Source organism: Talpa occidentalis, unplaced genomic scaffold (genome assembly GCF_014898055.3).
Source record: "Talpa occidentalis isolate TD23 unplaced genomic scaffold, MPIMG_talOcc4v2.1 talOcc4.17, whole genome shotgun sequence".
Lineage (NCBI taxonomy): Eukaryota > Metazoa > Chordata > Mammalia > Eulipotyphla > Talpidae > Talpa > Talpa occidentalis.
In genome coordinates this window covers 3863289-3878154 of record NW_023601754.1, presented here as the reverse complement: position 1 = coordinate 3878154, position 14866 = coordinate 3863289, and the positions used below count along the sequence as shown (strand labels likewise).

Sequence of the window (14866 nt, the reverse complement as noted above, 5' to 3'; positions counted from 1 at the left end):
CAAGGAAGAGATACTCTCTAGCAGAATATATAAAGAGCTCCTACAATTCAACAACAAAAGACAATCCAACCCAATTCAAAATGGGCAACGGACTGGTACAGACATTTCTCCCAAGAAGACATACAAATGGCCAGTGGCCATTAGCTCATGAAAAGATGGTCAATATCACTCATCATTATGAAAATGCAAATCAAAACCATAGTGAGAGGCTAACAGGATATACCCACTGGGACGGTTATTATTAGTCAAACAACAGAAAATACCAAGGGTTGTCAAGAATGTGAGGAAATAGGTACCTGTGTGCACTGTTGGTGGGAATGTAAAATGGTGTGGACATCAGAAACTGGCACGGCAATTTCCCCTAAAATAAATTTCCATGCTGCGTGTTCACCCAAAAGAACTGAAAGCAAGAGCTTGCAGAGGTACATGCACACTGTGTTCATGGTGCACCATCTGTCACAGTCAAGGTGGCAGCAGCCAAGTGTCCATCAGGAGGTGGACGGACAAACCAAATGCCGGGAGTGTATGCAACAGGCCACGATTCTGCCTTTGAGAGGTAGGAAGTTGTGAGTCATGACACAACATGGATACAACTTAGAGACATTATACAAAATGAAATAAGCCCGTCACAAAAGGCCAGATTCTCTATAATCCCACTTATGGGGGGCCCTGGAGTACTCAAAATCAGACAGAGAGTGAAATGCTGATTGCCAGAGGCTGGAGGAAGGGAGGGTTACTTAACCGCGCAATTAAAATTATGGTTTAAGGGGCCTCCCTGCTGGCACAAGGGCTTAAGTCTCAGCACCATGAAGCTATCGGCAGCCACTACAGCACGAGTTCGACCCCTGGCCAGGGAGCTGGCCCACAAGTCACGATAGTCAGTTTGGAAACACCGATTTCATTCCCAGAGGAAAAGAATGGAATGGCTTGAGTGATAAAACAAAGTAGTGTGGGGCTAAGCTCAGAGTAGAAAATAAAATCTCTGCGTCCACACTGTTACAGATGAAAAGAAAAACCAACACATGGGAGGGAAGAGCCAAGTCCCTGTCTGGAAGAATCCCAAGTAAATACAGGTGCTTCAGATTTAGGGGGTGGAGAGCCCCCCACTTCCTTAAATGTACCCCATGGCTTCCTCCCTAGCATGCAGTATGGAAAGGAGAAAAGAAGGTAACCGTGCACTGGAGAGACCCCACAAACACGACCTCAGTTAAAGGATCAAGGTTAGGACCAACAGCTGTTAAGTCAGGTTGATGTGTGATGACAGGATGTGATGAAAATGACACTTTGCCTCTGAGGTCCTTGCTCCAAAACCCATAACCCCAGCGTAGCTGTGAAAAAATATTGGACGATTTCCAGTAGCAGGGTATTCTCCAAAGTAATTACAATACTGTCATCAGAAACAAGAATGTTCTGGGCCTCTCTGGTGGTGCAGGGGTCAAAGTCTCAGTGCTATCAAGCCATCGCTTGCAGCACGAGTTCAATCCCTGGCCAGGGAGCTACCCACAGGGTGCAGCAGAGCTCTCCTGTCTCCCCGCTGCTCCCCTCAGCAGTGTGTTTCAGTCAGTCTGCCTGTTCTGCTCCCCACTCTGTCTCTGGTGAATCCTCTCACCCCCTGCACCTCTGGCCTGTACCCCAGTTCTTGTATGCATAAATAAATCTTTAAAAAAATTAAACAAACAAAAAAAACCCAATTTCCCGTTGGCCTCAGTGCCCCTGGCCCATTGGGCCTGTCTGCAGGGGTGTTAATGGGGTGGTGAGTGAAGTCAGCCCTACTTCCTGCCTGTGGACTAACCGAAGGGGAATAGCAGCTACAGTGGTATCCCCAAGGACGGAAAGAGTTCACCATGGATGTGGGATGCCTCTCCCCATCAGACTCCCTGAGGTTAGAGATGACACCTCTTACAATAGACTGGAATCTTCCTGGTGTGAAAACGGGGCTCCCCAACCAGAATGGGCAACCCTGAGGGCAGGGCCCGCTTTTCCTCTAGAAGTGCTCAGGAAGGCGCCCTCCCCCCCAAGTGACTCTGGGTGCCCCAGACCCTCTACGTGCATTTTATCTTCCTTTTGGGTCACATAGGTTTTTCTGTGGGTGGAAGGGAGACCAGGAATGCAGTGCACATTTGTAAGGCTGGTGAGAGGTCTGCTTGTTCCAAGATGATAAGACTCCTAAGTCTTCCCTCAAGCATGACCGGTGTTCATAGGAGCAAAGCTCCAGGATTTCTTGGCTGCAGTGCCAAAGCTTCCTCTCCAGCCCCCTCCCGCCCCAGCACCTCATTGGACTCTGGTTCCAGGCCAAGCCAAGTGATGACGCTCCTAAAGGTTTACAATGGTGATGCTGCCATTTCTATACTAAAAAGATGCCAACATCCCAGCAAACAGCTTTGTGGTTTGCAAGAAGGTGTTCCTGGGAGGTACAGAACAAGTCACCCCAAAATGTGGGGAGGGCATATCAGTGGGGTGCACAGACGTCTGAGATGACTGATCTGCAAAAGTTCTTAAGGGCAGGACAGGATGTGCCTCTGGAAGAAGCAGGAAGAACAGGATCTGGAAATCAAATCAAGACCTCACAATGAAAAAAAAAAAGGTCAATTGTATTAACATGAACCAAAGGACTATTAGGTAGAGAGAAATGGCGACATGTGAGAAGCCGAGGAAAAGCAGTACCAAGTTGTCTAGAGGAGGGGAGGCTCTGGAAACCTCCTTGAGCATTACAAGCAGCTCAGAGGTTGGCCAGAGAGAGCCTCCTGGAATACTCTCTTAAGGTTGGTCCATGCAGCAGTGGGATGGCAATGGCGCGGTAATTGATTAGTCATGTCTGCCTTGAGCACGGGAAGGGAAATAAGACCAGCAGTGCTGCCATCCTGGTCCTGTCTCCCTCACAGGATGTGAGTATCTTAGGCTCTGCTGGCTATTAACCTCATTCATCTTGCTCCCTTGTTTTGATTCCACAAATACCAACCTTTTAGCTAGAATCTGGCTTACCATGTGGGCTTTGCTACAGGAAAAAGAATGTGCTGACAAGCTGACATAAAGTTTTCAGGCTGGTTTGCAGGGCTTGTCCCATTGTGATTTAATATATTTGTGGTCTGGCTTCCTCGCAGGCTCCTGTCAATCCGGTTAGTCTGTTCCCAGCAGCCTGATTGGCTCCACGTGCACTCAAGAAGCTCCGTTTCTGGCCTACAGAGACACTGCCCAGCCTCCCTCCAGGCCCTGGTGTGACCAGTGCCCTCTGGGCTTCCCTATCCTGCCGTCCTCTGCATGTCAACTGCCCCCAACCACAGCCGTCCTCTACCCTGAGCCCGGAATGAGTTGTGGGAGGCCAGCAAATAAAGCGCTGTGAAAACAAAACAAACTTTATAAGTTCTTTTGGATCAAGAGAACAAGGAAGAAAGAGGCCCTGTGCTTGGGGGAAGAAGCCAAGAACACACGATGGAAAATAAGCAGAAGGAACTGGCAGTGTTTAATCTAGAGCAGGGAAGAGCCGGGGGCAAGGCTGGCCCCCCATGGCCTGAAGGCCTGCAGTGATGAACGGGACAGATCTGTTCTCTGGGGCCACGGGGAAAGCGAGGCTTATCCAGACACAGGGATGCAGATATGGCTCTTTCAAAAAAGAGGAACCTGGGGGCCGCCCTGGTGGCGCAAGGGGTTAGGTCTCAGCACTATGAAGCTATCCGCAGCCTCTGCAGCCTGAATTTGATCCCCACCCAGGGAGGTGACCCACAGGGTGCAGCAGACCTCTCCTGTCTCCCCGCTGCTCCCCTCGGCAGTGGATTTCAGTAGATCCTCTTGTTCTGCTCCCCACTCTGCCTCTGCTGGGTCCTCTCACCACCACCCCCAAAACACACACACCTCTGGCCTGTACCCCAGCACTTGTACACATAAATTTTTTTTTTAAAGAGGAACCTTTTAAGGAAAACTTTGCTCGATTGTCAGTCATCTGAATATTATCTTCATGCTTTCTTTTGTCGCATTTGTGAGAAGCAGGGTAACCTGTGATTAAGATCACACTCTCGGGAACCGAACCTGTTTGGGTTCACTTTCCAGTTGTCACCTCCAAGGTCTCATGCTTGGGGCAGTCACTTAGCTCCCCTGTTCTCTCAGTTACCTGTTTTGGATACTACTGATCCCACGTGGTTGGGGTGATGGGGAATTAAATTAGGCATGTCCAGGGCCTAGTGTCACTCCTGCACCCAGAAGTCCTCAGCCTGGGACAGTGACTTCTATTTTTCGACTGCCTTCTCATACCACCCCTGTCATTATTTATGGAGTATGTTTTACTGCAGACCTAGTATTTAAATACATTGAATTTAAAAAGGAACCTTGTTTGACTGCTTTAAATGCCACCTGCCATGTATAGGTGGGAGCTGGAAAAATAAACATCAAACATAACCCGCGTGATTACATTTCAGCCAGCCACGGCCGCCTGAATTTGAGGACGCTTGTCTTCTCGCAAAAAGGGAGAGGCTGAGTGGCACTGGGCGGGCTGGCCCTCACCAGGACGGCTTCTGTCCCGGACGTCAGGAGGAAGAGTCCTGCAAGCTCAAGGAAGTGAAAGGCCAGGGCGGCTGGGCTCCCCCTCAGGGGTAAGAGAGCGGCAGCGCTGGAGGGGGCAGGGCAGGGCAGTGAGGAGGCCGCCTCTGCTGGAGCCCTAACTCTGCGGGCCAGACCATGCCCACGGCCCCCTGCAGAAAGCAAAGGCAGCCACACTCAGTGCCACCTGTGCTCACCAGCGCCCCCTGCAGGACACCAGGTCGGCAGGCTCCAGGCTGTGGGGTGTCAAGGGCGAACAGGAGCAGAAAAGGGGGAGACTCAGTAGCAACCCGCACCAGTGAGGACGAACCTCAGCTTCCCCGCCTCTTGGCGGGACACTTCTGAGTCTGCCCCACGTCCTCTCTCCAACAGTGTCCGCAGGGACTCAGCCTGGTGGCCCACTGGCACCGGTGACCGAGTGAGCAGCTCACCCTTGCTGGCTGGCCTCCCTGCCCGGCCCGGCCCGGCCCACTTCGTACTCACTGCACCTGCTGGGAATAAGCCCCTGGCACCCAGAGCCTTGTCTCAGAATCTGGTTTTGGGGAAACCCCATCGACGGCACAGTTTAGATCTTTGACAACGGAATGAGTTGCCAGGTGAGGCAGTCCCGTTTTGCTGGGGCATCAAGAAATGGGGGTCTCCCTAGTGGCACAGGGGTTAAGTCTAAGCGCTATCAAGCTGTCACCAGCCACCGGGGATTGGGTTCAATCCCCGGCCAGGGAGCTACCCACATGGTGCGGCAGACCTCTCCTGTCTCCCCGCTGCCCCCCTCAGCAGAGGATTTGAGCAGGGTGCTCCCCACTCTGTCTCTGGCGAATCCTCTCACCCCTGCATCTCTGGCCTGCACTCCAGTTCTTGTGTGCAAAAATAAATTAAAAAATATCTTTTTTTAAAAAACAGAAAGAAATGGTTGAGAATGTTCAGTGGTGATTCCTGGGCCAGGGAGGGATTCAACTCGATGGACATTCAGGATCTTGCCCCCGGGGTCCCCTGATTCTGGAGGAGAGTCTGCAGCTACCGCCCAGTCCCTGGGCCTCAGCCCACCCACTGGCCGGCCCACCCACTGGCGGCCTGTGAGCCAAGAAACGTTTTCACATTTTTTAAGTGGTTGGGAAAAAATCAAAAGGAGAGTAACATTTTGTGACCCATAAAAATGATGCACGATCCAAATCTCAGCATCCCCGAGTCGAGTTTTATGGGCACAGAGCTGTGCTCGGCGTTCTCATCCCATCCAGGGCGGCTCATTGTCCACAAGGACAAGGCTGAGTCGTGGCCACTGAGGCCATATGGCCCACAGAGCTCAAAGTACTTGCCACGTGGCTCTTTCCAGAAAAGTTTGCTGAGGTCCTATTCAAGATCATTAGCATAGAGGGACGAGAGGCAGGTTTCCAGCTGTGGATGGGGATGCCCAGCCCAGGAGCTGGTATACAGGAGATGGCTGGGGCTAGACCTTCTCCATTTCTTTCTTTGTTCTTCTTCTTCTTTTTTAAAGATTTACTTTTATGCATACAAGATCTGGGGCGCAGGCCAGAGATGCAGGGGGTGAGAGGACTCACCAGAGACAGAGTGGGGAGCAGAACAGGCAGATCGACTGAAATCCACTGCTGAGGGGAGCAGCAGGGAGACAGGAGAGGTCTGTTGCGCCATGTGGGTAGCTCCCTGGCCAGGGATTGAACTCGTGCTGCAGAGGCTGCGGACAGCTTGATAGCACTGAGACTTAACCCCTTGCGCCACCAGAGAGGCCCCTCTCACTGTCTTTTTCTACAAGTCTGTGACCTTCTGCCCTCTACAGGTATCCAGGACTCTTTTACTTCAGGCACCCATGTTTTTATTCCAGGAATACTTTTGCTTTTAAAAAAGAAAAGAGAACTCCTTCATGTGTGGCCCACTGTTCCAGGAGCTTTCATCCGCAATTGATGGTTTCTGCAGCCAACTGCAGAAACTGATTGCTCCCTAAACCAAACCAAAGCAAACCTCCAGCCCAGGACCAGGTCCTGCAGTCTGATCAATAACCAAATATCTGCTCAGCATTCAATTAAGGGGGCAGCGTGCTGCTTACCGGCAGAGTATCTGTGGGTGAATGACTTAATGGCATGGGCATCAATTTTATCATCTGCCATAGGCGGGACCCATCCAGCCCGCCTGCCAGGATTACGCTGCCGATCAGATGTAAGGACAGCAGCTTCCGAAGCACAGGCCACCTGGCCCTGCCGCTCTCTCCACTGCACCTCTTTTCCCTCTGACCACCACACTCCCTGCACCCCGGCTCTCCTGGAGTTCCCAGACCTTGCCAAGCCCTTGGTCACCTCCGGGCCTTTGCACATGCTACCTTTGCTACCTAAAACACTTTTTCCTCATCCCAACCCCTGCCCGGTTGCTTCTCCACCTTCCTGAGCTCCCAATGCAAGGCCCCTTCTTTGCATTTGATTTTTTTCATTGCATGGACAGTAAAGTCAAACTACAGTCAACTCTCATTGCTCCTGGCAGTTATGTTCTACAATGTTGCCATGAACACAGAATTAGCATATGAAGAGCCATTCCTCTTAGAGGAAACACGGGGTCAGTTCCCTGTGAGCCACACGCTACAATGTTGTCATCAATGTACCAAATCCTAATCTTGCTTTATGTGTGTTTCACTTTAAAGACACCTTTAAGATGCACTGTTGATTCACAAGGAATTCCCAGCTGACACCATGACCACACACGCCTCAACAAAGTTCATCTGACATGCATTCTCCCTGCAGGCCCTGTGCAACCTCGTGCTCAGCATCAGACAGCACCGCAGCACCCCGCTTGGGGGTCATTCTGAACAGAGAGATCACAGACAAAAAGCACACAACTGTGAACAATGTGGCACTAGTGAGGCCACAGAAAGGACGCTTGAGTCTGAGGTTGGCGACAGGAAAGCAGAGGTCCTCTCGCGTGAGGTCAGCTGGTAACGTGCGCTGGGTGACTCTTGAGTTTTGCCAAGATGCACATGCCCACAAATGACCACGAAAGTGCGGTGGATGCTAATTTTGGGGTTACGAATAAGCATTCAGGAGCAGGAGAATTCACAACCACACAGTCTGCCAACAACGAGCATCCTCTGCTTTCTTCTTGGGTTTCACATACATTGGAAAGTGCGGTCCCCAAGGGCTGCTTGCTCTGTCCACTGACTGCCTCCAGCATCTGGAACACTGCTGGGCACATAGTAGGCCCTCGATGATAAATACATTTGGAGTGAACACATGAGTCAACTCAGAGAAAAGTGCTGTGTTGGCAGCAATGGGAGCAAATGTGCCCGTGGAAGACCTGCGGTCCTACTCTGTGCTGAGTGTGCGCTTTCTGCGCTTGCTAGGTCAACAGGGAAAACAGCGGAAGGTTGAACTTTTGCATCTGGCTCTGGAGTCAGCGCTCTGGAGCCTGGATTCAAAGAAGGAAGCTGCCTTTTGTTATCTACAAAACCCTGAGTAAGTTCCTTGGGCTTTGGAGCCCTGGTGGCCTCGGCTGTCACATGAGGTGACGACGACCTTTTGGGTTGCTTTAGGGGTCACGGGGCAACGCACAGACACGTAACTCAGCACAGCCCTCGGCACACCCACACTCTCCATAAACATCCCCTTTCACTGTTAACAATTCCCAGGGCTACACCGAGTGCTTTATAGGATCACACCCATTTTACAGACGCGGAAACCGAGGGCAGGGCGGGTCAGTGAGGGCTCGGGGATGGCAGCAGCGAGGAAGGGCTGGCTCCGGGGCCTGCGAGCCCTGGCTGGCCACCGCTTTGCTGGCGCGCACCCCAACGCCGCTGGGGCGTTGAATAAGTTATTCTGGTTCTTACTCTGCTCAGCAACATTTACCAAAATGATGAGGCCCTTCCAGCTGGGCCCCTGAACTTCTGCCAGATAAAGGTAGGGAACCCAGGCCCCACACCCCCAGGCCGGACACCCCACGGGCCTGCTCTCAGATTCCACACCAGCGTCTTTCTGTTCCCCGTTCCCTCTTCAGTGCAGCCCTTTCCGAGCAGGCCCTGCAAGGGAGGTGGGGTGGGGTGGGGGGGTGGGGTGGGGGGTGTTGATCTCGGTTGACAACCCAGAGGAGGAGAGGTTTCCTGCTCAAAGGCGCGCAGAGGGAAGCAGAAGGAAGAATAATGAAGAGGTGGGCGAGGAGATGAGGAGAAGGAAATCGGCATTCGGGGCGGCAGCAGCCGCCCTTGGGCTTGGCGCCGTCCTCGGGAGGAGGGTCCCCCAACTTGGCTGCCAGTTGGGCTCTCCAGGGACGCCGGGCGCCCGCGCCCCACCCGGCCCCCTCCAGCCGAGCCCCCGGGGGCTGGGGCCGCGCCGGCCTTGGCGAAGCCTCCCGGGGGCAGCCAAGTTGGAGGGATGGAGCCGGGTCGGCCCGTCCCCGGCGCCGGCGCCCGAGGGCTCCGGACGCGGCCACGGCTCTCCCCCCGCTCGCGCGCGCAGACCTGGGGGTGCGCCCCGCGCCCCCAGCGCCCCAGGCCCGGCGCGCGGACTGCGGGTCCCGGGGTGCCCAGGGCGCCCGCACGTGCAGCCGCCCCGACTCCTGGGCCGTGTCGCAGCCCGCGCGCGTCCGCAGCCCGCAGTCGGCGGCCCGTGGCGACCCCGGCAGCCCCGGGGGCGCGGGGAGGCGCCGGGCGGGGTCCTACCTCGGCGCGGCGCTGCCCTCCTCGGCGATCCCGGGCTCAGGTCGGCCGCGGCCGCCGCGCCGGCCCAGGCGCCCCGGGGCGCAGGCGCCACCTCGCGGGCAGCGCGGCCGGGAGCGGAGCGCGGCCCACGTGGGCGCCCCAGCCCCAGCCCCGCGGCCCGGCGCGTCCAGCGGGGCCCCCCGCCCCCCCGCCCGGGGACCCGAGCTCGGGGACGTGCCCTTGGGGCGCGAGGCGCCGCCCCGCCCGGGCCTGACCTGGGCTCCGCGCTGGCATTTTCGTGTCTGGCTTCACCGATTTTTCCTCCTGCCCAGCTGCTGCCAGCGCGCCCCAATGTGGCATCGCTTCTCGGTTAATACGCGGGCGCCCGGGGAGCCGAGGGGACGGGGTGCCCTCAAGCCCAGGGGCCGCTGTCCCGACCAGCAACCTCCTCCCTCCGGGCCCCTCCTTGGCCTCTGCCCTGCCCCTGGGGTCTGAGTCTACTGCAGTCTGGGGCACCCTGCGCCCTGCGGAGAGCCGGGGACACCCGCAGGCCCCCGGGGAGTCGGCTGGGAGCCCGGGTGGCGGTTCTCACCCGGCGCCAGCGACATTTCCCCGCCGGGGCCGCCCTGCACGGCAGGCCTTGGCCCTCCAGCGCCCTGGCACGGCCCCCTCAGCACCCCTATTTCCAACAGTCCCAAGGACAGGCTGTTCCAGAGGGGTGGGGTGGGGCGCTCAGCTGGCTCTTCCTGAGACTTCCACTTGTTTTTTAAAAAGATTTTATTTATTTTTGCATAGAAGAACTGGGGTGCAGGCCAGAGGTGGGGGGGTGGTGGAGACAGGATCCAGCAGACACAGAGTGGGGAGCAGAGCAGGTGGATCCACTGAAACCCACTGCTGAGGGGAGCAGCCGGGAGACAGGAGAGGTCTGCTGCGCCATGTGGGTAGCTCCCTGGCCGGGGATGGAACTCAGGCAGTGGGGGTGACAGTGCTGAGACTTAACCCCTAGGCCACCAGGAAGGCCCCTTTTTGCTTCTGTCTTTGCAAATGAAGACAACATGCCCAGGCAGGGTCCCAAAAATGGGGGACTATTTCAAGTGTTTACATTTCATTTGCATCTTCCTTCAACAAATGTTAACTGAACACCTATTATGCGCCAGGCACTTCTCCACACCCAGGGATCCAGTCAAGATTCAAGCACCCCAACTCTGCCCTTGCTGAGCTCACACACAGAATGCAACGCAATGGCAGTGAGTTCTTCGGAGCGTGAGCAGAGGATTTATTTTGAAAACTGTCACTGTGCCGGGCGCCAAGGACAGAGCGGCCAGGTGATGGGTATGTTTCTCCAAGGGACGAGGCGAACGTCTTCCTTTAATTCTGGCAGTTTATCTCCGTGAGGACACTGGAAGACGCCATCACCATGGACACACCAAACACTGTGAACGAGAGGCCTGTGCGCCCCCTTGGTCCCCCCACCTGTGTGCCTGCGTCACCTCTGCTCTCTGTACTGAGGCAGCTTGGTCCACGGGGGTGGGGGGTGAAGTGGGGGGCGTGGGGGCGTGTGGGGTGAAGTAGGGAGGGGGGGAGGGGGCTGGGTGTCACTGACAGGAGCCAGCCCCTGCCTCTTCCTGGCAGGTCGGTGCCCTGGTGAAGGCCAGGGGGTCAGGGCTGCTGACAGGTACACGTCCCCTTGCATTCCCATTCTCTCTTGAGGGGCTCTGAGTCACCTCCAGAATGCTCTTGCCCAAAGGGCCTCCCCACCCCCCCACTGCACTGTGCCCCAAAGCACGCCCCGGGCAAAGTCCTAGATCACCACCCCAGGATTCTGGCGTCTGGCGTCACCTGGTGAGGCAAAAGGCTTCCTGATGACCTTCCCCTCTGAGTGCGCCCAGCATTTTCTCATTCCACTCATCACGGTGTTTAGTTTTCTCCAGGGTCGTGGCCTCCCTGGGAGAGAGCTCGGTGTATGGTAGGCGGCAACAGGCCAAGAGTAATAATTACTATTATTCATAACGTACTAGGCAGTAAGGATTCTGACTATTTAATGGAATCCTCACAACCACCTGTGAAGGAGGTGCTGTTGTTTCCCGTTTTCTAGATGGAGAAACTGGGGTCTCCTAACGCTAAGGATGTGCTGCAGGTGGAAGAGTTAGCAAGAGGCCCCAGTGATGCCCGGGTCTGGACGGCTGAGTCAGAACATGAGCCTTCCAACGCTTCAGCGCCGCGCAGCGAGCACCTGCTGTGCGCTGGGCCCTGCTGGCGAGACAGATGGACAAGGGACTCGCTGCTCCCTTGTGCCTGGGCCCTGCCCAGCTTTTCCTTCCAAGGAATTCTGTTTCGCTTTTTAAAAAATAAATCCGTAAGATTGTGAACTGTAACCTGTCTTTCGTGGGGAAGAGCCTATGTAGCCTCTAGAGTAAAGCGCCCTTAAAGAGGGTGGAATCCTCTATTGGCCTAAGTAGCCGGAGGCAGAAATGGGGGGTTAGGGGGATGGGGGGAATGGACAGGATGGGGCAGGACCTGCACAGAAGAGGGGTGCAGAGGGAGGCAGGGGTGCGGAGGAGACCATGGGAGAAGGGGCTGGGCGGCGTCGTGGTCTTGTGAAGCTGGCCCGGGGACTGGCCGGCGATGGACTTTGGGGTTACGGTGTCCCCACCGGCAGGGCAGTCTGGCCACTCTGGACATGAACCACCCCCGTGCCCCTGCCCGGTGTCAGGCGCCGTAACAGCGGGACGAGCGCCTGTGCCGTCCGGTTCCCACAGCCCAGACACAGGGTCAGGGCGCGGCCGGCCACGCAGGAGCTAATTGTCCATCAGCGGCCCTCGAGGCAGGGCTCTCCTGGGAGAGCCGCACGTCTTCATTTAGGCCGAGACATCCTGCCCTCTGGCACCAGCTAATGTCCTGCCAGTCCTTCTGGGGGTTCAAGGCTGCTCTCTCTGCAAATTCCCGTGCGCCCTCACCTGCATGCAAGCACCAACCACCTCTGCCCCGACTGTGCGTGGGGAGACGTGAAGACAGGCCTCCCCCAGACCCCGGGCCCTCAGTGGCAGGTGTGCGCGGCTGTGCGTGGCCCGTTCGCCCCGTCGCGTCCTCCCTGCTCCTGCTCACATCCTGGGAGGTGACCTAAATGGGCAAGGCCAGATGTCCACCCCACTAGATCAAGTGGGGTCAGCCATGGGAGTCTGGGGGGACCAGAGGCAGGGAGGCGCGGGAGCTGGGGATGCCAGGGCCTGGCTCCTTCCACAGAAGCCCTGGGCTGGGGCTGGGGCTGGGGCTGGGGCTGCTCCGGCTCCTGCGGGGAGGGCTGGGCCTCTGCACACAGCCCTGACTGCCTCCATGCCCAGGCCTCGTTAATTATGATTCACGAAGGTTCTGGAAACCATACAGTATCCCAAATGCAACCTTGTACCGTGGGGCGCAATAAACGGCAGTTGAGCTAAATGAGGGGCAGGTGTGTTTGTTTGCGAGCAGAAGAGAAAGGCTTTTAAGGATCTCGAGAACTAGGACCAGATGGCTAAGAAGCCCCTAGGCTCCTGGCAAACAGTTTTTATTTATTTTTCCACTGATGATCTTACATTTTTTCATTTTCTGAACTTAATAAGAATAAATTTAACTTAAAAAAATTTGGTGTGCAGGTCTCCAATTTTAACACATGGACGGACTGGTGTAAGCACCACAGTTAAGATACAGAACGGACCCATCACCCCCAAATTCCTGCACGCTCTCCCTTGGTAGAGATACCCAGGGTCTCTGATCAGTCCTTCATGTTTTGTCTTTTTAATGTCATATGTATAGTCTCCGCTGGTAGGTGACCTTAGGAATCTGGCTTCCTTTGCTCAGCATAATGCCTCCGAGGTCCATCAAACCTGTCCTTTTTGCTGGCTGGGTAATACTCCCCTGCAGCAGCACGGAGGTTTAGCTCTCCATTCACATTTGTGTTGTTTCCAGTGTTCGATGGCTAACAGGACTAAAATATTCCTGGACAGGCTATTCTGCGTGAACAGGGCTTTCATTCCCCTTGGATGATGTCAGGGACGGAATGTATCCCCCACATTCACGCTGAAGGCCATTCGTAGAAGGTAAGGACACCAGAGCGCCCGCTCAACCTGGAAGATGGGCATCGGCCTCGCTGGCACCTTGATCGTGGACTTGCGGCCTCCAGAGCTGTGACAGAGTAAACGTCTACTGTCCCGGCCGCCCAGGCCAGGGTGCTTTGTTACAGCAGCCTGTGCGGACTGGCTCTGGCAAACGAGGGGATGTTTAACTTTGTCAGAAACTGTTGAACCATTTCCCCGAGCTCTGCGTTCCCACCAGCAGAGAGTCCAGCTGCTCCGCAACCTTGCCAACAGGTGATCTTATCAGTGTTTTTCCCACGCAGTTATTATTTGGGCTTCGTGTGGGGATGTGTTTGTGATATTTTTTTGTAGGTAGTAAGTGCTGGGGAGCATTTTGAAGCTACAGATGTTTTCAACGTGTCCTACAGAGCGCTCACCCATCTTGTGGGTTCCCTTTTCTTCGCTCTTCTGACCTCCTTCTGTTCCGGGGCGGTGGCCCGCACTGAGCTGGCTAGTGATCTGGCAAATTAGTCTTGATCGGGCGTCAGGTGTGGACGGGCCTGCTTTCACGGGCCCTGTGCTTCACTTAAGGTCCTGCTGTCGCTATTTGAAAGTTTTAGTACGTTTTGAACAAGGGACCCACATGTTCATGTTGTCCCGGGCCCTACAAATTATGCAATTGGACTTGGGCGTGGTTAGCTGCAGGCGGGGCAAGCATTCTGCCAGGCTTACTGGGCGAGAGGCCGTCATCGTGCAGACCAAGCAGGCCCCTGAGCTAACCCAGCACCCCCAACCCCACTCCCCCGCATGCTCCTGCTGGCGTCCCTGAGCAGACGGGAGTCAGCACCATGAATGTGGAGGTTTCACGAGAGAGCTGATGACCTAGGATCCCAATATTCAAACGAAGACTTGCATTCATTAGGGTCTTTTAATCAGAAGGCAAACTGAGCCTGCCTTTTCTACCCCAACACCTCCAAATTGTACTTGGGCATTTACAGGGGAGCAGTTAAGTCCACGGGCTCCTAACTGTCACCCTGCCAGTCCAGCTGGCAAGAGGCGCAGTCAGCGGAAGGCGCCTTACAGGGAGCTCCACTGTGGCCTCGCAGCCTCGTGCCTGGCTGGGGAGGCCGGTGGCGTCAGCCCCGGGGGGCAGGGGCACGGGCAACGAGGCCACAGGGGGCAGCTCACCCAGCCACTCTGCACTCAGTTGCTTCAGCTCTACGGTGGCATCTACAGCACTTCCTCCCCCGAAGGCCTGATGGTGAGGCGCATGCGAGGGGACCTGGAGAACAGTGAGGGCTGCTGAGGAACCCCTTCAGAGACCTGCCTGCTCTTCCCTCCAGCGTCCTCGAGCGAATCAAGGTGACCAGGACTCACTCAGGGTCGGGGAAAGGAAAGCTGGATCACCAGAAAATAAAATGGGAGCCTGGAGAGAGCAGGGAGGGGCTGCTGCCAGCCCCACCAGGCAGGCGGAGGCATCGCCATGGCAGAGCCTTCCTCCTCGGCTCCCAAGCCCTGCCCCACGTGCCCTGTTTCGAAGAGCAATGCCAGGTCTACCCAAACTGATCACATTTTGATGGCACCTGAAAGATGGCCTGATGGAGCCTTCAAACTAGAGGATTAAATAGTGATGGAGGGGCCTCCCTGGTGGCAC

At 55.7% G+C, this 14866-nt stretch overlaps 1 protein-coding gene and 1 long non-coding RNA gene across 3 annotated transcripts in view; one reads left to right on the top strand and one right to left on the bottom strand.

The window, feature by feature from the left end:
• CHD9 (chromodomain helicase DNA binding protein 9) overlaps positions 1–9219 on the bottom strand; it is a 184272-nt gene extending 175053 nt beyond the window's left edge. The window contains exon 1 of the mRNA XM_054696865.1: positions 9182–9219. The gene's annotated coding sequence lies outside the window, so the exon portion shown is untranslated. The remainder of the gene's footprint in view (positions 1–9181) is intronic.
• LOC129146053 (uncharacterized) lies at positions 8288–11449 on the top strand. 2 transcript variants are annotated; one of them, XR_008552375.1, is made up of 3 exons: positions 8288–8423; positions 10318–10492; positions 11256–11449. It is a non-coding gene; the product is annotated as an uncharacterized LOC129146053 (long non-coding RNA). The 2 variants fall into 2 exon arrangements; XR_008552376.1 differs by lacking the exon at positions 8288–8423 and adding an exon at positions 8600–8670.
• The last annotated feature ends 3417 nt before the right edge of the window (positions 11450–14866 follow it).